The following is a 23823-nucleotide window of genomic DNA, read 5'->3' as shown; positions in this document are numbered from 1 at the left end:
TTAAGAGTTAAAATTGGAGAGTATAAACAAAAACTATATACATATAGACCTAATGATAATTGGAATAGCTGTCTATTTGCTCTAGCAACGTGTTGTTAAAATTTCTGCATTGTGATATGGCATTGACCCGTTTTGTTTGTATTTGTTCCGAATAAACAGGTAAACATACCTGGTCAGGTCTGTGCATGGGGAGAAAATATGGTTGAATGAAAACAACAACTTTCATATCCAGCCTGCTCGAGTATAAGTGTAACTGTCAACTGCCAACTTAGTTACCTCGGCACGCACCATAGCTCCATTACTGTGACAATTACAACTGCTAATTCACCTCCTATAGAATATTTTGGTGAGTGTTACAAAATTCTTTAATCGAATGTTATACATATATCTACATATCAAAAGTAATTTGTTGTTTGAAAGCGGCAATTTGTATTTCATTTAAGACTATGATTTTGTTGATTTATTCTCTTGTTCTGAAAAGGGAGGATACATTTTCAACGCCGTCAATCGGCTTTACACTTTTCTCAGATATTTCGTGTTTGTTTCTACACCATCAATATGCCTACTAACTTTCTTGAAACGCCCTTTCAAAGCCGGCAAACATGCAACTTACGCAATTTGTTATTAGTTACCGCATAATTACCTAAGAACGAACGAAACTGCTTGAAGTAATATCCGTCTTGGCTTTATAAACTTGCTTAATGAGACCGACATGGCTTGCTGTTGAAACTTTTTTCTTTTCTTTATCATCACAGTTAGTTTCCTGTTCAACATATAATCATGACGCATGGGTCACGGTATATTTAAAAAAAAAATCGTCATTCCTGCTGTCGCAATCGTTATGTTGCATATGTTGTGTAAAAGCTTCCGTACATTTTTCATTTCACTTTTCCCACTGAAAATTAGGCTTAAGTTGTTGACATTGACTACGCGCAGCTTTACCACTGAATAACTATATACGCATAAAAGGAGCACCTCTTGTAACGGTAATGTATTTCATGTTTCTTTCCAAAAATGTAAATGCATACGACTTCTGTCGGTGTGGGGTGCTTGTGGGTATCCGTTAGCAGAACCTGTCTGACTGTGTGACAAGAACTGGATGGTAGCAAAGGCCTCTTGGCGACGGCGGTGCAAAGAAGCTTATGAATATGCATGAAGGCAAAGTTCAAAGTGTGTGCGCAGTTCACATAGCCTGGGTATATTAATTCGAAACGGATGTGCAGTTCATCATCGCCGCAAAATATTATTCCTAAAGCAATCCCGAAATCAATTGATATATTCGTTTTGATATGATAGGCGTATTAGGATATGACTAAACTTCATATCACTCTGAAATATGGTCGTAGAATGGTCGAAATTGCCTTTAAATCGGATCGACTCGGAACATCTTTTCTTGTCAACATCGCTAGGAAGGACCTACACTACACAGTAAACCATGTCTTAATCATGGCCGGGTATGTCCATTTTCGTTATTTGCAGTTGAACTGGATTCAATACTCCGTGTTATTGTCGTTTTGGAGTTTCGCGGAATTGCTTAGCATTGACTTTTTTACATGTATCAATGGAGGATATTTTATTATTACCTCCAACCATTGTTTGACCTATTTGCGTATTTGAAGAGTTAGGTATTCACAAATTTTCAGTAAATTAAGGAATGTTCAAAGGAAGTTTCAATATTTTCTGGATCTTAAGCCTAAAGTAATAAAATAAAAATCTACGATAAGGTGAGCTCATGGCTGGTCACAAACAGTGATGAAAAAACACATACCGTAGGCGTATATTTGTAAATGCTAATGATAGAAGCAGGGGCATTATAAGGCCATAATGGTTAATTCTTCAGGACCAGGTCCATTGGTGTTGTATGGCCAACATGCCCCAATTATATTGGGGTATTTTATTTCAGCGTCCCTTTTCACCAGGCATATACTCATTAATGAATGAGGGTAGGGGTTGGTAAGCCCTTCTTGGGCTGTCGGGGTTTGGATTTTAAGTGAAAGGTATTAAACCTTACGGAAGACAAGGCTTACAACAGGACAAAAAACTCAATCCCCACCCCTTTCAATCTCAAGTTAGCTCAATTTATGAGAACCCAAAATTTGTTTGTAAAATCCACCTCATAATTCAGGGCTAGGCCTCTAACTTTGTCATGCTTGTTTTTTTTCTTCTGTTTCCATTTTATTTTCTAAACTTAGAGATTGGCCTAAGCCTAGCCAACTTATTTCGGGGAAAACGTGTTACAGTATAGTTTTTGCATGGTGTTAAAAACAAACCTCCATGGTATTTGGAGGGATGAGGAACATGTTTTAGCAAAATATATGTATATATTTTTTTATGAACTTGTGCACTTTATTTCTAGGCATCAAGTGTTTATTTCATTCAAAGGGATTTATTTTAATACAGTATCTTTGTCCATTTTTTTTTAATTCAAAGGATATGAATGCACATTTCGACAATATTTCATATTTCTTTTAATTTTGGTGTGATATATGTGTGCTTTAACTTGATATGTCAGTTTATATAAAACTAAAAAAATATCAATGAATACAGATACTCTTTAACATTATACTGTAGTACAAACGCTGGCTTAGATTTAATTTTTGGTATGTTTTTTTTCTTTTTTTTCCAGATCAAAGGCTAATCATTTGGAGGAGTTAAAGAAACATTTTCGTCTTTGTGGAAGCATGGATCTGTTTATAGCTCCATGGTGGAAGTGACCAAGCTATTCCCAGTGACAGAGCACCCAAACATAAACTCAAGTATTCAGAATGGGTTTTGAAAGCCCTGGGATTAATGTTTGTCTGGACAATAATGAAATTTTTCCCGACTTTGTCATTGCTGTGTTTTAAAGCTACAGCCATGGAAGACCAATGACAATAACAGGAAGCCATCATCATTAAATAAAACTTATTATCAGTTTGCTTGCTTCGCATTTACATGATATTTTTCATGATATCTGAAAGTTCGGAAATATGCCAGACTATAGTTACTTTGTAGAAGAAAATAAACAGGCATCACATCTATGAATAAAAATGTGTAATGAAGAAAAATTGTACCTTTGAAAGAAGTCAGTCATTGTGCGCTTTATGATTTTCAATACAGAAGGTTCTGCTGTCAGGCCATTATATTAATTATTATGAATAATAAAAAAAGTATCAAATTACAAATTATTATTTCATTACAGAACAAAATTTTATGTACAGTTTTATTAACAAATCAATTTGAATCAGAAATGCCAAAATTGTTTAATGTTCACATGGTTGATATTCAGTATAAAAAGTGCAAAGCAACTTTTACCCTGAAAGTCTCATAGGGCCTTCATACATATAAAGTAATCCCTTACATATAAATAAACAGATGGTTAAAGGCTATATTCCATGTTGACTTTGTGTGAAGTTAGGCTACCATGTGGTTGGAGATAGGCTATTGTCGGTGGTCGTACAAAAGATTGCTAGCTGCCTAAACCCCTGCTAAGTCTTTGATAGTTCTTGCCGAAGAGATTTCTCACCCTTTTTAGTGTTTACAAATGCATTTATTCTTAACTAGACCCAATACTGTATAAATTGCTTTAGCAATTGCTCCTTTAACTCTGAATTCAAACTTTCCATAACAAGATTACTCCACTGCTTCTTTATTTCCTTTTCATTTAACAGCATTTTTGACAGCATGATTTTGACATATTCATTTCTCAATATAAATATTGTTTTCATATTAATTTTTTTTATGATGGTATTAGAGTGTTTTGAAAAAAACAAATAAAACATCATTTACAAGAAAAAGACCTCTGTTTTGCTTCTTGAGCCAATGTTTTGAATACTCAGGAAGGTTGCTCCTTGTCCTACAACGCACATTCCGTTGATGCAATTGTGAAACTTGCTGGTAGTAGTGTTTTTTATTTCAAATACCTCCTGAGTTAAAGCATCCAACCATAATTTGTTGACTTTGGTTTCACCTATTTACTGTTCTGTTTGCAATATGAAAGTAAATTGCAACAAGAGAAAGCTTTTCTGCTAGACGACATTGTCAGCTACGATCGGCAAAGGCCATATATACCAGTGCGCTTGAATGTGGATAGCTAGGCCTAACATTAGGCTAGATGCATCCCTTATATACGTGCATCAGTTAGGTGAGCTTGTAGTATTGAACTGACCTTGGTGGCCAACATGAGTAGTTGTGAAAAGTACACACTCAAATAACGAGATGTAGTTCAAAATACATTTTAATATCCAACGCGTTTGTCCTCTTTGTGTTGTTCTTATTATTTTACTTCAATTGAACAGTAGAGGGTATGGAGAAAATCTTTCCAAACACATCGAGCACAGTTCGTGTTCAAAAAATTATCGTTAAAACTTGAAAGGTACCTTGCGCAATCCACAATACCATTCATGTACAGTCGCGCACGCAGCCGGCCCAGAACACAGGCTAGTAGCCGTGACAAAACATTTGAGCAGGCTAGCTCTGAGTTGAACAACTAAAGATGCAAAAAGTAACATTAGACCAATCACAGTCCATTATTCACAGACACACCTGGCGTCAGGATTGAGTCAAGTAAAAATGTTGCATATATGGCTGGAAATTACAGATGTTGCCGTTGGACAGTTCTTCTTTGTACGCTAATAGATTTTATTTCATTTGTAAGGTTCCTTTCACTATTTCTTATCAGTTATCAGACAAGGCGTCTTTCAGTTGGTGGTTCGAACACATGTTTCCAACTTTGACGTAAACAATTTATAATCTTTGCCGAACTAAACCCCGATTTTGCCAGCGATATTTTTCAAACGTGTAGACCGTAAATTCTCTTCACTACTTTATTGATTGTAGTTTCTCGGGAGGGAGTATTACAATAACATCTACGTTTAGGAGGTATTACAATAACACCTACGTCATTCTCCATCTGGGGCAAAACATTTTTGTATTTACCAACGAATTCTATTTTATCATCATTAGCAGGTAAAACAGTAAGCAACCGACCGAGCAAACCCTTCCTTAGTTAACAGAAATTCTTAGACGATTGTAAGTTTATATTTTCTTGTGATGTTAACACTTCCCCATATAAAAGAAAATAATCACCGACAATCACTAAACTTAAACATACAACACATTTTACACCAAATTCAGTGACATTATAATTTGTAAACAATCGGCGTACTATTCGAGTGTAATGCATACAGCTGTGTGCATACATACGTTACTGTACTGGGCATAGGAAGGCACGCTATATTTAGCTGAAGTATGAAGGTCATATTACGTAATGTCTTCGTTCCAGCGAAAATTCACGCTCGCGTTTATACCCTCGGGTGATTAGGGTTGATTAGGTTTGCGGTTACCGATACTGTCGGAACTGATGATGGTTCAAAGAGCTTTCTCTCCTTCTGTTTTTACCTCCCTGTTCTTATTGACTCAGTTTGGTTCAGTCTTTGCAAAGGTCAAAGCCTATTGTGGGGTAAGTTACTGTGGTCGACAGTAACTTAGTGGCGTATTTGTGTGGAAAGTTATTTTGAACGTTGGCTTATGCAGAGGTTAATACATCACAGGGACTTACCAGGGAATATACCATTTGATAATAGGTTAGCTTCGAGTTTAACAAAGGTGAAAGGTCGACATAGTACAGTAGTAGTAGTAGTAGTAAGTTAAGTCTCGTCTATCGGACAGGCTCAATGATCAACCTCCGCCAAGTATCACGATCTTGCGCAAGGTTTATTACTTCCTCTAAATTGTTAATGTTAACGTCCTTAAATTGAGACTTTATTTTTCCAAGCAAGGTAGTCACAGGCCTTACCACTGGTTTAGCAGTATGTCTCAATGCTTCTCGTAAGCAACCTTTGCTGGAGCGTCCTCCTGGAGTCTTGCTACATGACCGAAAAATCTCAATCTTCTATGTGCGACTATGGATGACCAAGGTGTTTTGTTGGTTTCATTGTAGAGCTCATCGTTTGATAACCAATTGTTATTGGTCCATCTAATGTTGAGAATATCACAAAGTAGAAAGTCAATTTTGCGATCAAGATCCTTCGTTGTGCCCCACATTTCGCAATTGTAAAAGGTCGACATAGGCTAGGGATTAGTAATAATAATATAGATAATATTTATTCCTTAAATTAAAAAAGGTAAGTAGTAGTGTGAAGTGCCGTTCTCAAAATAATTTGAGAATGACAAAACATCAACTGTTTTAGATTGAACACAAATACAAACACTCCTACTTAATAGTGGAATATTCCGACTGGTGACAAATGGAACCTGATCTTTGAATTTTCCATGGATTATTTTTTCAAGTTAATACATATGACAGCTTTACAGTATAGATCTATGGAGTGGACTGATTTTATATTATCAAGAGAGTTAGTTATATGGGGATAGGTGGAGTGTTAAAGGCATTGAAGACTTGCCCCAAACCGCGTGCGGCAATCGGAAAAAGTTAACTTTCTGTTGCTTGCAAGTGACGTTTTGTTTGTGTTGCTACAAAATGCAGACAGTAATGAAACATGAAACCTTGCTATCTTTAGCTGGACCTGAGTTGTCCATCGCTGTATCGTTTATACACTGTGCTGTGGGTATTGACCACAGCTGTATGTACTGACTGTACACTAGTGTCTAATTACCGACGGTAGCAAGCTGTGTGTGTATTTTCTGGGATCGATGTTGGTGTCTAACACTTCTGTTACACCTCATTCGAAACTAGGTCAGATTACCAGCATTAGACGTTTCTTTTTGCGCGAGTCTTCACACCCTTTAAGGAAGAAAGCAACCACTGCACACATCATGTGGGCGACAAATCGTGCAGTTAATTTGTCCAAATCTTCTGTGTAGCCTTTACCTTGGAGCAAGAACATGTAAAGTGCATGCCCACATTGCAGAGCTCACTGTAATTCTCTACAAGAAAGGAGGCAAAGCAAATTATTTCTTTATTTCCTAGAGATATGAAAGGCATGTTTTAGTTGTTAACCACAATGATATCTTCAACTGACTTTTAGCTAGAAGTAAGAAAGTTTAACTATGAGTAAAGTATTTTTTCAGTAGCTTAAAAACTCACAAAGTTTGAATGCCAGGCCTGATACTCCCACTTTTACAGTGTGTTGTTGTGTGCATTACTTGCCATAAAGAAGTGAAACATTTTACTTAAGTTTCACTGAAACAAACGTTTTTCATCTTTTTAGACAACTTCACAGTTCTAAACATGGTTGTTCAGACATGTATCATGACATAAATCTGATTGGGGCCAGTAAACTTCCTGCAGCTGAAAGTCATCCCTGGTGACGACTGAATTTGTTTGTCTGTTGTAGAACTTGGCAGTATGTGGTGTAACAGCATGGTTCATGCTTGTGTTCTCATGCTATGTAGTGTACATTCTAACATTGAAGCAGTGTATTGGAGGTCCCAACATATTAAACTGTATAGGGTATACTATATTATTTTGACCTTATCTGGTGTCAAGGGGAAATGTTTAGTCTGAATTCCTGGTGATCTGAACATAAATTATGGTGAACATTACCAGACTTTACAATAAATGATGAAACTCTTCTGTAGGAAAGCAGGTTTCAGTGACCTTTAACATTTAATAAAGTTAAGCAGCTAAGAGAGTCTCTTCAGGCTCACAATATGTTGTCATAATTAATGGTACCTAGAGTATAATATCTGGCATGTAGGGCAGGCTTTTACAAGTGTGAGAGTCTCTGGTTTCTGGCGCTTGGTTTCCACCTTTTACTGTACATTAATAGAACTGTTTATCCCCTTATCCAGTTGTGTTTTAATCTACTGCATAATTACTAGTGTTTGCACGGGTTATCCGGGAAACCCGCCAGACGCGATACTACCCGGTTCCTAATTTATTACCCGAATCTTACGGTGCGATTTTTATGGTTAGGTAGATTTCCCATTGACTTAGTGTGTTGTTAGGCTACCATGTGGTCGAAGATAACAGCAATAACGAAAGTACCAGCCCAAAGGGATACTACCCGGTTCCTATTACCTGAATCCTACGCAAAGTGTGATTTTTTTTTTTTGCAAACCGATGGTTAGGCAAATTTCCCATTTACTTAGTGTGGTGTTAGGCTACCATGTGGTCGAAGATAACAGCAATAATGAAAGTATTCCATGTATATCTTATAACAGCGTCACAATTTCAGCGGTATAGCCTAGATTTCTCCCATTGACTTAGTGTGGTGTTAGGCTACCATGTGGTCAAAGATAACAGCAGTAACAAAAGTATTCCATGGATATCGTATGACGCGTCACAATTTCAGCGGTATAGGCTAGATTTTCCCCCATTGACTAAGGGTGTTAGGCTACCATGTGGAAGAAATGGAAAGAATTTTCACAATTATTATTTAGTCATTCGTTTATTTTATAGAAGGAAAGGATGACAAGGAATTTTAGGAGATGTTTATGGATTATAGATGGGATAACTAAAAATAAAAATCGCAAGTGGCTATTTACGTTTATTCCGAATGCGATCAAAAATGCGCAAATCGCGCAATCTCGCGGCTAATGCGAAACATGGGCCTGCATAATAAATAGTAGTAGTAACAACTGTTTAAGAGCTAAATTGGATATTTATATGGTCTGATCCAATAGAGGTGGAGAGCAAGTTTAAGCAGCGGCGGCAGTGTGATGGTGGTAGTGATGTTAATGTTCGTATTTTAACATGAAAACATCGTCAGTAGAGAATATAATTAATTTATGATAGCATTCAAATATATAATTTCTTGAAAATCGTGATACACAAGGGTAAACATTTTTTTCCCGGTACCCAGATACCCGACGGGTAACGGCTCTCGGGTACCTGGTTCCCGATTTTTGGACCCGTGTAAACAAAAATTACTATATTTGGGTGATATGCAGTGATATTGCAGCAACCATGTTTGACTTGACTGCCTGAATGACAAGGCCATTACAACAATATTCTACAGATACAGAAGCTTTGAGGTATTTGACCAATGCAGCAAGCTTTTCATGAATGCAACTTTTGCTGTAAATTTCAAAAGCCCACATTGAATGTAACGTTTATCTCAAATCCTAACAGAGACGTTCCTGCGGCATATAATTTTGATTGTGAGCAAAATTGTGACTTTTCTGCCTCGCTAGACATAAACGCAATAGCCTAGTTCTCAGGTATATAATGCATCTTGGCAGGTTTTTGTTAAGAAGTTTCCTGAAAGTAAACTGTTTCAGATTGGTAAAAGTCTGTAAACAGTTCTAAGGGTAAATGGTGCCATCCATTTAGTATTCTTTCCTCACTTTGACATAAATTAATGGTTTAATTTGACCCATTAAATATATTCTGAATTTTTTTTAAATTTTCTAGCTTAGTGTGATTTTTAGCATTCTAGAATCTGGTGTTTACTACAGACGACATTACAGCCTACAGTATACTTTAGCTGCAGTACTACTGTAGCTCTGTATACAGCCTGGGCTTTCAACCTTGCTAAATAAATAGAAAGAGAAACGTTCCTATGTTCACTGAGCCGTAGCAGGATGAAAATTCATTCCTCAGCAAGATTTCACCCTCTCCAAGGCTTTCAATACAAAAACCTCTAGATGTATTATGCTATTCACAATACCCCACTGTATAGGTATTAGAAAATACCTGTCTGAATAAATCTCTTAAGTCACAAAGTACTTTACTCACCACAATTCAATTCTAATACTGCACATTGCGTGTGCATAAGATCTACTGTACTGCATTACTAACTGCTAACTTCAGAGGCTTAGCATTTTGTGAGCTTGGGGTAACTTTGAAATACAACAGATTGCTCAACAGTGTTGTTTTCGTGGAGGCTGTTTAGATTGTTACATGTACTTGTAGATAGTTATTTGTTTTTAAGTTGCAAAGTAATAAACGTTTGCAAATTCTTGTAACTGTTTGTGGAACAATCTAATGTACTTTATGGAGAAAAAGAAACACGAAATAAAATACAGGGAATTGCTGGAAATTTCATGCTGTTTTGTCATCTCAGGAAGAAGTGAGTGTTTAAAAACCATTTCCTCATACTACAGTACATTTATACCGTACATGTCATTTATAACAACTGGCCAGGAAATTCTTTTTTCGTCATCTTTTTTTGTTAAGGAAAAAGTAGGATTGACATTAAATACTTTGTAATCTATTTTAAATATGTAATCAATTTCATTTAAAATTGGTAAATTATAAGTTTTTAAATTGAATGCACCTTGCAATTAATGGAAATTAAGGGTATCATTTCCCTGGTAATATTACAATCACACTTTCTTTGATTTTGCACTTTTTCGTTATGCAAGCCTTCTGTCATGAAATTATAATTATTTTCGGTATTCTCTATTTTTATTGCAGTGGATGTTGCTCAGTATGATTAATTATGATTGTTATAATTATGATTATTAATTTGAAACGTACCATGATTTTTTTGTTTTTACTATTTTCTTAAATTAGGCTTATTGAAAGATTACTTTCAGCCTTAACAATTTCTTTCTAGTGTTGGAAATTAGATCTGAAATATCAACGGGCGCATCTATCTAACTAAACTAGACATACTGTACTGAGTGAAGCATGTATTATTAAAAAGCTAAATGGACACCCATAAACAACCTTGTCCTAATAACTCTAATAGGCAATCAGAGTGATTGAAAATTGGCTAGGTGTCTGTAGTACTTCAATGGTCTGCTGTATAGACCCCAACTATAGTGCGCTACCATGGAAATGTTTCTTGAGATTACCTAATCGACCTGTCTTGGTCATAAAATGACCTCTTTTAACCAATTAGTCTGCAAGGCCTGCCACATATACTTTCTTATATGAGGATCTTTTTGTGAATGCTGTATGATTAACTACACTGTAGACATGAACATATTTCCAGTGTTTACAAAAAGTTTGTAATGGTATTTTTAAAGAAGCTATGCAGGCTAATTGTAGAGCCTGAGGTCAATTTACGACCATGGCAGGTCAATTACGTAATCACAAACTTTCAGAGCTATAGCGTGCTATAATTGGAGCCAATAAAGCAGATCTTTAAGTCAGCCTCCTCTGTTTCAATGCTTAGATGCAATCAAGAAAATTCCTTTTGGTAGACTTTTGTTAAGCCTGATCAGTGCAAACTGTACAGGAACATGTACAAATGACTGCAGTATATACTTGACATTATTAATTCCTTCAAGTCGAAGCAATGTAGTCTGGAATTTTTTTCTCCTTTTGTATTAAAAACCTTAGTTATTTCAATGTTATGTACATGAGGCACTCAGAATGTGGGTTTAGTTTCAATGAATTATTTTTTAAACAACTTAGTATTTTATGTTTCAATAGAGTTTTTTAAATAATTTTTCAGATTTAAAGCCCTTTTTTCCCCTTTAAATGATGGATAATTTTTTCTTGTTTTCTGTACAAAGAATGTTAGCAAAAGGATGCTTTAAAATTCAAAATACAGTACCTCAATATTGAAGTAACATGTTTGTTAATGAAGTTATATTGTGATATTCAGAAAGCAATAAAAAAAAAAGAGAGAAATATATGCTCAATAACCTTGATATCAATTACAAAATTTAGATTCCTTACATACTCACATATTAACAGGAATGGAAATTTGCATTTTAAATTTATTTTCAAAGTATTGTTTACTTTGACCTTCTTTTTCTGTGATGAAGGTTATTTTTTAGTAGATGATGTTTTTCTTCAATGTAGAACTTGGAAGGTTATATTTGGAGTGTGGCTTTCCTTTAATGAAATGTGTTTCATGGAGATACTGAACTTCTGTCTGTATGAGTTACTGTGCAGTTGTTAATAATAAGTTTGTGACCAGGGAGTTGTAGCGGCAGCGACCTCATCTCATAGAAGAACATGATTTGTACACGGTACTGTACGCAGACTTGCTAATTATGGTTTGTGGCATGTATCAATCTTTATTGTAAGTGTGTACAGTAGCTGTACCAGCACATGTTAAAACTGTTGAACACTTGCTGAGTGTGGCAGTTGGCTGTAAATGTTATTCCAACTGCAACATCGATGGGATATTAAAACTGGTGAGCTACAATTTATATCTTGACATAGTTTTATCATGTACAGCAATGACATGTATTCTGTACATTGCTGACCATGACCGTGCACATGTGTGTATGTATGCGTGTGTGTATACCGTATGTGTTAACAAGGTGATATAAAATACATCAAACATAACTTCATTCATCAGGATAACATTTTCTTGAAAGTGAAATGAGAAATTCATAATATGATTTTGCTGGCATCAACTTTTTTCATTTTTCATCGCAGAACTTGTAGCCTGCAACCATCACTTTCAAAACAGTAATTTATAGCTATTTACAGTAGGCTACACATTCTCCACAAGTCTTAAACCTAGCTTTACATGGCTAAATTTGCATTGTTAGATCTTTAGCTCTGAAATAAAGATGTATACATATATACAGTACAGTACAAACTTTACTGAGCAAGAAGTTATACAGTGGTACAGTATTAAAGTAAAGTATGACGATTGACTCATAGTGTCTGGAAACCTATTTGTTCACTGGGTAGAACAAACCTTAATAGATCATTGTCTAAATGACATTTTGAACCACTTCCACACCTCCCACACTTTGGTTTCTAAGAAATTTGAATCCAAACACTTTTAACATGTTTATAACCTATAGTCTTAGTTTGGAATTGAATATAACTTTATGTATGTGAAGGAGTTATGCTCCATTGTTATCTGACTGAATATATTTAGATGGAGCAGTGCAGTATTGACTCCGTGTCACATGTCTGTGTGTATACATGCAATGTACAGTGTGAATCACTGTTTAAGCTGCATTTCCCAAATGTTGTAAGTTCTGTTTTTTCTCACCAAAGCATACATGTCATGTGTATCATGTGCAGTGGCGTCACCAGACTTTTCAGTCTGGGGGGCACCAGCATTTGATGGGGGGGCACTTAGGTGGATACGGATCGCCGTCCTGGGGGAGGGGTCTAAGGGGAGGGGGTGCCCCCCTCCCCTTTGGAAAATTTTCGCATACGGAGGATGGGCTAGATGCAAAATGGTGCCACATTTGATGCTAAATTCGATCTGAAGAGATCTCCAGAAATTGCTATTTTTGAGGTAATGATTTTAACAACGCGCAGAATTTTGCAGAGGACATGAACCACATGCTGTCGATATTATGCCTAACCCTATCAATAGAACCTACATTTGTTGAATTAATGTGTAGGTTAATATGTTAATGTTCAAAGTAGGATTTTCAACCATCGTAGTTGAAGGTAGTATCGCTAAAAAAATCATAAACTCACCCTAATGGTTTATACAACTTTGTTGCATATATTGCGCATATTTTCTAATCAACTCCGTATGACTGGGTCCATACTCGGAGAATAAAAGACAAAACAGTCGCATCGAAATCGCTAGTACGTAGGCTACACCACATTCGGCAACGCGACATTCTGCAGCACGCAAACTTTTATTTCCTAGGACGGATAAGGGTTAATCAATTTTTCCGGGATTCTCAAATTTGTTTCGAAATCAAGGTTAGGGTTCAGAGCAATGATATTACTCATCGGTCCAGAAAAAATAAACTGCGTTCTTTCATATTCTGATGTCAGAATCATGAGAAAGGTCCAGAAATAGTGTTCTCTGGAGAGTTGGGGTGGCCTACTTCTCAGGAATTTGATTGGACTGCACCTAGTGATTTTCTGAATATTCGTCCTACTTCCTAGGAAATAAAAACACGGCTGCAGCACAGCCAGAACAGGGAAATTCATTGTTTTGAACGATGAGTCATGTAGCTCCCGAAGCGGACGTGTATAGCCGCTGGTATGGCGTGAGCACTGACACATTCAATGTAAATATCGACACCTGTTGTGATGGCGTGGGTTACGACTTCGATACCCGACGGTCCAAGGATAAACTTTATCATTTTTTCGCAGCTCATTTGAAGAAAATGCGAATTACTGTGCTTCTTTGTCCTTATGAAAAACCAACTCAGATGATGGGAGTTGAATATAACAAAATATATATATTTTTTTTACCAACCCAAATCTCAGATGGGGGGGCACTCGGGGGGCACCAGGTTTTCCAGGGGGGCACGTGCCCTCCCTGGCCCCCCCTTGGCGATGCCACTGATCATGTGTAGTACTGTACATCTGTTCCCCTTCTAGGGGAATGGTGATACACACCTGACGATGATCACACAGTCACAGCCACGATGCAAGGGGACTGGGGTTGAGAGTGGATCAGTTGTTCAGTTGTTTGGTTTTTCGTGTTCAGGTTCTTTCCTGGGTGACTTTTCTTAAATAGTACCATACAGGTGTGATATAATCACACAAGATTGGGCTCGGACAGCGTTTCAACAGAGGGAGTGTCATATCTAGGTCCATAGCGTGTGTGATTTTTGGTTCCTTGCTTTTTGCAAAGCAAGGAACCTATGCATTCAACTTGGCGTGTGTGTGCGTGTGTGTGTGTGTATGTGACGCTTGGCTTGTGTACACGATATCTCAATAAGGAAATGATGTATCATGATCAAACTTGGTGGGTGGATAGCACATAGTAAGAGGAAGATCCCTATTGTTTTTGGTGCCCACAAAGGTCACCAAAGGTCAGTTATGGTCCAAAAACCCAAAATATTAAAACTGCAATAACTCCCAGTGCCAATGTGCGACAAGGTTGATATTTTGGGACAAGTTGTGAACTGGTTAGGGGAACATTTTGAAACTTAACGGTCATGTGATCTGAGGTCACCAAAGGTCAATTAATGTTAAAAAACAAGTATTTTTGCGATAACTTGAGAACGAATTGTCCGTTAGGGTTGGGAGTTGCTTCAGTGTAATCCAATTGTCGTCCCGCATCTGGGTGACCCTTGACCTCAATTTGACCTCTGATGACCTTTAAGTGTTTTGGAGATTTTTACAGTTTCGATGCTATTTTCAGATGTCAAAGGTACCTTCCGATCATAAATATCGATAGGTTGACCCCTGTGTGACCTTTGTGTGCGAAGTTATATGGGGTCAAAGTTTTCGGTTGGAGTTAGGATGGTTGTACAGACTTGTCGTGTTGATTTTTGGAATCAGGAGATCAAACTACATCTGAAACCAAGGTCAAAAGGTCAAAGGTCACATTAGAAAAATGTGCTTATTTTGGGAGAAAACGGGGCAATATTTTCAAACTTAACGGTCATGTGAGATCCAAGGTGACCAAAGGTCAATTAATGTTAAAAAACTAGTATTTTGGGGGGAGAAAATGGGCAAAGAAAAAATGTTTGAATTTTTACAGTTTGATGCTCTATTTAGGTCTCACCGATCAAAAATGTCAATGGGTTGACCTCAGGTGACCTTTTCGTGTGAAGTTATAGGTCAAAGTTAATTTTCAGACATTTAGTACAATAACTCCCAGTGCCATGGTGTGACACGGTTGATATTTTGGGACAAGTTGTGAATGGGGTGGTGGAACATTTTCAAACTTAACGGTCATGTGATCTGAGGTCACCAATGTCATCATATCTGTTGACCCGCTTGTAGGTGACCTTATATTTCTTACATTTTCAACGCCATATACATATCTCAAAAGTGCCTTCCAATCAAAAATCCGATCACAATTTGTGAACACAAAAGTGTTGGCTATAGTGTTGGTTACTTTATGGGTACATGTAGGACCACAATTACTTGGACTATTTGAGCCCAATCTTGCTATGATAATATTATGTGTATTGTCATATACCCCTATGCAAGGAACTACAGTGCCCTTGGGCTCTTGTTACTGTTTACAGATCTCTGGAAGTCAAAGTAACATGATTGCGAGGAAGGGTTCACCAGTATGCCAACACATGGATTGAAGTTGCATGTAGACACGCTGGAGTGATTGACTATATAGATCAAGGGTTCCACGTGTAGAGTTTTGCCAAACCCCCACCCCCCTCCCCCATAAACATGTTTAAGCAAACCCAATGTTTTCATGTTAAAATACGTAGGTGTAAGAAAAGGTATAAAACCTTCCTCAATAATTTCTATTTGCTTTTGTTTCTTTCATTAACTTGTTAATAACTTCATATAATTAACATCACTACTAACATCGCACTGCCGTTTCTTAATCCTACAGTAGATATCCTGTACTGTATGTAGGCTACACCAGAGTCATGGCAGGTGTGTTTAAATATTCGGCCGTTCTTTATGATTTGCATACATAAAGTATTGATGTGAAATTTAAATTTTACATTAAAGTTAAGGAATAATGGTGAACTATTAAATAGTTTAGTCAGCAAATATTGTCTAGATTCATTCTTGATAATTAACTGCAACAGTTTGGGAGACTCGAATTGGTTAAAATCTACTTTATGATGTATTGTTAATGCGCAGATGATATCATGTATTTTGGTTAAATTAATGCTTACATACATATTGTACAGTACATCTGACAAGGAAAATTAAAATCTGTACAGAATCTCCATGTGGGTTGTTAACTTTCTTAAGAATGTGAATGAATTTGTATGTTTGGAATGGGTAACTAAGGTTACACTATGACAGTTTAATTATACAATATTTATTATCGAAGTGTGTTTTCAATATTTGATAATAATTACACATGTATGCATGGTACTATATAGGAGACTGCTGTAAAAGTCATGGTTTGCTGAATTCTCTACAGTCTGTTGGACGTGCTTAAAGTAGTATGTTTTACGGTACCTAGATTTACAGTTAATTAGTGTACATAAAGTACAATACTGGTCTACCCTTCCTTCCCCCACGTTTTGCTTCGGTTGACAGAGAACTTCTGAGGAAATTGCACAAACAACTCTCATAACAATGGCTACGGTATCTACACTCTTTGTATATTTGACAATTAGCAAGTTTTGTGGTTTGGAAAATAGTCCATTAAAATTCCAAAACTAGTTATCTGGCAGGAGTGTCAAACCAAGGATAGAAGCAGAACTAATATCTGTGATTATAATAGTTTTGGCATACTGACAGAGTGTCAGTAAGGATTTATGGAAGGTACCAGTTTGTTGTCATGGAGACTGAAGACTTAGATTTGTTGGTTTTATTTTAGTACACTATAGTCTCTGAGAAGATAGATATTATAGAGGAGAAGCAAACCAAGCTATACAAACAATAATAGTGTTGGTTATGTCTTGAAATCCAGGTTATTTACTGACTTACTTGGCAATTTGATCTCCCCATTTATCATGTAGAGAATTTTACATAAATACTGTAAGTAAAAGGGAGAGTAATATAAGGTTTAAAAAATAAAAAAAAACTTTGTGGCATTGACAAAATGGTAACTATTTAGGGTCTGGACAACCTTTATGCGCTCATACTACAGTCTTCCTCTTGGAACAAGATTTTCTTGAGATATATATATTAAGGGGAATTTTGTTGATGACAAAACTTCTCTATTTTAGGCTTCTGTAAACTATTGTGCTGTATGATCATGATTTGGTTTAGTCAAATTAGTTCTTCTGTCATCTAAAAAATAGAAAAGTACTATTTTTACTTGAAGAAACTTATTGTTGTGACAAGTTTATACACCAAATTAAAAACAAAACAGGAATTCTAATATAAAATAGATTATAAAGTGTTGAGTTCTTGCAGACTGCCCACTGACTTTACAGTAGGACTTCATGTACAGTGTCTCGAAAGCAACTATTTTGAATAGATATTTGTGATCAAGTTTTTATGGGAAAAATCCCTTAGTTATGTGGTTTATTAGCTTAAATTGAGTACATATATAATTCGTTTCAAATAAGTAGGTTAATGAAGTTCAACATTTTGAAATTATCCAACTTGTGTACCATAAATATGTGATAAATTGTATAAACTAAAATTAAAAATTGTCAGGGGCAATAAGTGACTGAACCAAATTTAATCTTACTTTAGTTTACTTGTTTATTAAATAATTGCTTTATTTGGAGAAATCAATTTATAATCATACTTGCAATCATTTTATTTTTGAAGTTCTTTGTAAATTTAAGTAAAATGTAAAATATTGAACAAATGAGGAAAATTCTTGTTTTCATGATTTTGTCAAATGCTGCAAGTGTCCCCATTCTTGTAAATTTACATCATTATGATTGTATTTAAATTGATAAATTGCTTCTCTAATCCTGTTACAAATGACACCTATTGTGAATGCACAGTGTATTTAATATGGAATTTATCAGCTTTATGCTGGTAGAAATTAAAATGAATTGTGAAGCTTTTCCCCGCTTTTTGTCCTATAAATTTTGATTTGTATGCCACTTCAAAGGAAGAGTTGCACAGATATTGCAGGTAGCACTGAACCACACTACAGTATGCAGTAGTCAGCTATACGGTACTGCACATTTCATTTTATGATTTACATTATGTAAATTGTATTTCTGCTGTACAAACTAGATTGCATATTGCACAGTAGCTTCTGTTGATAAGTTAGTACAGCCATACTTTACACTGCTTGAGTTTATATGCAGCTGTATACGTTACTGTGCGCAGGGCAAATTTTTGATGGTGGTCTGGTCGTCACAGTCCGACCAAATTTCTGTGTGGACAACCAAAATCAGTTGTAGAGGTCGTCCGGTGAATGACCAGTTATTAACATCCAACTTCAGATTGCAGTGTAACTATATAGGTACCCTCAAATAGGTAAATTGATGAATTGGTAACAGCTCCAAAGCTAGTGTTCTATCCACCAAAAGCAATCACAGAAAACTGGATAATTCCAGAGCTTGGGACACTGGATGGTACAATGAGAAGTAGGGTGTTGGACCGGAATGGGCTGATCACAGGGTAGTGGGCGGTGCTAAAAGTTTACCAGATGCTCTAGACAGGGTAGAGTGAGAGTGGAGTTGTTGTGGGTAGACAGGTAAGTAAAGTAAATCTACACATCTCTCCTACAGTGTAGGCTACATATTAGTCACTGCTATTGTGCTACATCTAATCTCTCCTACAGTGTAGGCTACATATCAGTCACTGCTATTGTGCTACATCTAAACTCTCCTACAGTGTAGGCTACATATTAGTCACTGTTATTGTGCTACATCTAAACTCTCCTACAGTGTAGGCTACATATTAGTCACTGCTATTGTGCTACATCTAAACTCTCCTACAGTATAGGCTACATATTAGTCACTGCTATTGTGCTACATCTAAACTCTCCTACAGTGTAGGCTACATATTAGTCACTGCTATTGTGCTACATCTAAACTCTCCTACAGTATAGGCTACATATTAGTCACTGCTATTGTGCTACATCTAAACTCTCCTACAGGGTAGGCTACATATTAGTCACTGCTATTGTGCTACATCTAATCTCTCCTACAGTGTAGGCTACATATTAGTCACTGCTATTGTGCTACATCTAAACCAAATTTACTGTTCAGACAACCAAAAAGTATGGCCTGGACTTCAGAGGGTCAACCAGGAAAAAAAGCCTGAAACATTGTACATGTACTATATGTCCAGTATATACTTCACATGTGCAGTACTGTAAGTTCTTTCCATCTGCTGGACAGTATTCTGTCAATTTCTGTGGGTTACATTTGTCTTTCAAATATCACCACAAATTATTGAAGTTTTATTTCATCATCTCTGTGATAGGTACAGTACTTACAGTACTTTACAGTGCAGTTTCTTTGCACTCCACACTTCACTTTTGTTTGTTGTAAGGTGGTACAGTAGGTTCATATGAACATGCTCATGTATTGTCTGTCATCTTGGTATGCAACCTACAAATAACAATGGTCAAATTATCCCACCCCACCCCACCCCATCCCACCCCACCCAAGGCTTTCATTTGAAATTTGTCCATTTTTCAATATAAATATGTACACATGATATCTTCTTTTTATCGTGACTTCTTTCCCAATAAGTTCTGTTTTTGTTGTACGTCTTGTTTCTCTACAGGGCTCCTTCCTCCATACTGTACCTGATGTCAATTAAGTCTGAAAAAAATGAACCAAATGTCAAACCGCTTTTCTCTGAGTTTGTGATTTGTTTTGTTGTACGCACAGTACAGTACATAGATAAATTTGCTGACCAGCTGCTTTATTTTTAGCCAGAAAGACTGGACCGTGAGATGTTTAGTATATTTAGATAAATAGCCAGCAGGGGTGAGACCTAGTGTAATTCCTTTGCTACCATAAAGGTTTTTGGAACAGGAAAGAGGATGTTGCTTAAATTTGTACCACATGCTGAAAGGGAAAGTCTGTTAATTGCAGTTTTATCATGCATTGATATTAGTACACAATTCGTCCCTCATCACTGCTATCTGTTAATAACATGTTACCCTTTTGGAAAAACGTTTTTGCTGTTTGGACAAATTGCTAGCCTCAGGGTGATGTTTAAATATGTTAATAATTTACACTGATTGGGTTGTCAACAGCTATGAACCTAATCCTCTAAAGGATCTTAGGATTAACACTTATTGGGTTGTCAACAGCTACGAACCTAATCCTCTATAGGATCTTAGGATCAACACTTATTGTGTTGTCAACAGCTATGGATTATCTAGGTTCTGTAATATGAATTGCAGTGTAAGAATGGAAAAAATATTTTAGCCTGTTGTCATGGAGATAATATACTGACAGATTGTCCAAACTTCAAGATCCATCTATACCACAGTTTGTATGTGAGTATGCATTGCTAAGAAGCAGGGTATTTCTTTATATTTTACCAAGTGTTACTGTTACAGTTACTACTGTGGGCAATGTTGAATGTACATGTATACCCATATAGCATCTGTAGTGTTTATGGTAATTAGCATAAATGTATTAATTAAAACAATGTCTGGTTTGCGTACTATGCTCTTCAGTTGCGTCCACTGTGTAATCTTGTTCTGTTAAGCATTTTCTGGCACTGTCATCAATATTCATCTATTATTTGCACAATAAAAAAAGAAGAAAGTAGTATTATTCAAACTTGTATCACAAAGGAGTTTAGAAAGATGCATTTATGCAAGTTTAAAGGATATAATTGCTGTCTCTGGATTTGAACATAATATGTACCCTCCCCCCCTTCTCCCACGCCCTGTCCACCCATCTGTGCTGTGTAATTTCACACAATAAAACCGTTGCAGATTCACATAATAGGCACTGCAATTCTCTACAGATAATCTGTACTGTTTGACATTGATTCATCCTAGCTGAACACTTGCCATATTGCAGCTTACTGATAGCTTTTCTCTGACATGCATGTCTATACATGTATATGAATTTATTGACAGTAAATATTGTATGACTGTTGAGCTCCCTTCTTTCAACTGAATAGATCAATCAATCAGAAAGTTTCATTTATATAGCACCAATATCAACAACATTTCTTCAAAGGCGCTAAGAGACAGTTACATGAAATTAATTAAAATACACACATACGATGTACTGTACATGATATTAAGTAAAATTATGCTGTACATACATGTACATGCAGACTTACAGTATCCTTTGTAATTTGTATTGCCATGTTCGTACATATTGTACATAGAGGGATTACATACCTTGACTTTAGATTATTTTACTGTACGTAATTAGATTACTATACCGGCAAAGTATTTAGGGAGGGTAAAAGGCTAGATAACATTTGCATTGAGTAACATTACAAATTTCTTTTGTGTAACAACAGTGAATAAAAAAGTGTTAAAATACTGCACGTACATAGTAGTTCTGAAGGCTCTCAACTTGATCTTTTATACAATAATATGGTTCCTGTTTACAAAAAGCTATAAACACATCTTTGCACAAGTTTGTATAGCAATTTGACCATTTTGCAAAGCATGTTGGTATGGAAAACCAGATAAGTCATTCACTGAATATCATGCAATGTTCAGTAGCTTCAACAGGTAAGTGAACTGGAGCCTGCCTCTTTGCTGCGTGCAGTGAAGGCCTTTGTACAGTGTAGTTAGGAAGAAATTAGTAATGAGCCACTTTCATACTCTAAGCACTCTGTAACTATTGAAGTGACTGTCATTACCATGTATAGTACTGTACAGCTGTTAATTTAGAAACTTTTAAGATTTTAAGCAAAAGAGGAGTACAAAATTTCATTGAGGGTGCTTTTACACTAAATCTGGAGCAGATCCCCTGATATTATCAGACGATCATCTCTCCATGAGGTAAACTTATGCGTTATTTCATACGCATTGTACGAGTTGTACTCTGATCCTCCCCAGCTATTTACCGGATGTTGGTAAAAAATTGCAAGATTTACTTCACTCCTCACTTAACCATCCCCTTTACCTACACACACCTATCTACCTAGCCTAATAACTGGTAACATTCTTGCACTGAGCACCCAATGACCCTCTACCTAGCCTAATAACTGGTAACATTCTTGCACCGAGCACCCAATGACCCTCTACCTAGCCTAATAACTGGTAACATTCTTGCACTGAGCACCCAATGACCCTCTACCTAGCCTAATAACTGGTAACATTCTTGCACTGAGCACCCAATGACCCTATCTAAGGGCACTGACCTACTCCTTCTGAATCTACCATCCTAAAGCCTTTAACCAAAGATGTTTCGTATTGGATTTTCCAAACCCTGTTTTCACAGGTCTGGTTTATGTTCTCAGAGAGCTAATTGGAGTCAGAAAGTAATCTTTTCATGACTTCACCTACAATATCACAAATTCACTGCCCGAGTTATTCAGTCGCACACTTCAAATAAGTAGTAAGCCATCCTTATGAAAAATTCTAATTGCTATACAAGCTGTGTTTGCCACGAACACACAATGTCTGACACTTTCCATTATGCAAAAAATACCAAATTTTGTATTAATTTTGGCTGGCAGTCCTTACCATAGCGACTTCTGTTGTGTAAAAGAGTGTACTTTTAATTTTGAACTTTATTGATTTTCACTCCGTAGTGTACAACTATTACAGACCTTACAGTTTACTTCTTAGTAGTCGGATCACGTATCCATGGTAACCAGTCAATAACATCACAAAGTTGTCCTTGTGACTTACTAGTCACAGTACTTGGTACAGTGAATTCATGATCCATTCATTTTACTGTTGTCATTACTCCCACCCATGTTAATGTTATAAATACAGCGCTATAGATGTTGATCAATTGATGTCACTACAGGTGTTTACATTGTACATTCAGCCTCTGAAGAAGATCCTGCTAGGATCGAAATGCCAGACCCTCTTACTTTACACAGTGTTTACATTGTGTGAGATCTGCTTTACATAATCAGGGATGCCAACTAGTACGATTTTGCCGTATTTTGTACGGAAAATTGTCAAAAATACGATTTTACGTTTTGTTCTCAAAAAATACGATTTTCCATTATAAAAATATACGATTTTCCATTATCAAAAATAAGTACAAAAAATAAACGACTGGCGGCTGCTAAATGAGACTAAGGCCAATCTTAGGGTTATAATTAGTGTTCAAACGATTAACTGAATCGGAATCGGTACGATTATTACATAATCGGAACAATTACGTGGAATACCAGTTATGTCATACCGAATATTCAAAAACATATGGAAGGGTGAAAATATCATTATTCAAAAACATATGGAAGTTGAAAATATCAACTGATGTATAAGGTTTGCTCTTTTACTACGAAATATTAAAATAATGACACCTTCTATACGTCTTTCACGATGTAATTTCATCAAATTAGGCTGCCAGGGTCGCCAATTTTGCTTCCCTCGTGGTTAGTGACTTCATATTTCTTGGCACAGTAAGCATGGTAACAATACCAATTTCGCGAATTAACGAATGTGCTGGACGGGGTTGGAAATAAGCGGGTGGCGACGGGCGATTCGCCCTCGCAAGTGCTAAAAAAGCCCTCCTAAAGCAAAATTACGAGTGCGAAAAAAGAGAAGAGAAATATAAGAAAATCGCCCTCGTTATATCAGGTGTCTGTGTAAAATTAATTGTGATATGCGTTTGCTTTAGCTA

At 36.4% G+C, this 23823-nt stretch overlaps 1 protein-coding gene across 1 annotated transcript in view; it reads left to right on the top strand.

The window, feature by feature from the left end:
• The first annotated feature begins 900 nt into the window (after window positions 1-900).
• LOC139967299 (uncharacterized) overlaps window positions 901-23823 on the top strand; it is a 142296-nt gene continuing 119373 nt past the window's right edge. The window contains exon 1 of the mRNA XM_071971594.1: window positions 901-986. The gene's annotated coding sequence lies outside the window, so the exon portion shown is untranslated. The remainder of the gene's footprint in view (window positions 987-23823) is intronic.

The sequence above is a fragment of the Apostichopus japonicus genome, chromosome 1, assembly GCF_037975245.1.
Source record: "Apostichopus japonicus isolate 1M-3 chromosome 1, ASM3797524v1, whole genome shotgun sequence".
NCBI lineage: Eukaryota > Metazoa > Echinodermata > Holothuroidea > Aspidochirotida > Stichopodidae > Apostichopus > Apostichopus japonicus.
The sequence above is the reverse complement of the archived record's forward strand: the minus strand, read 5'-3'. Positions and strand labels throughout refer to the sequence as shown.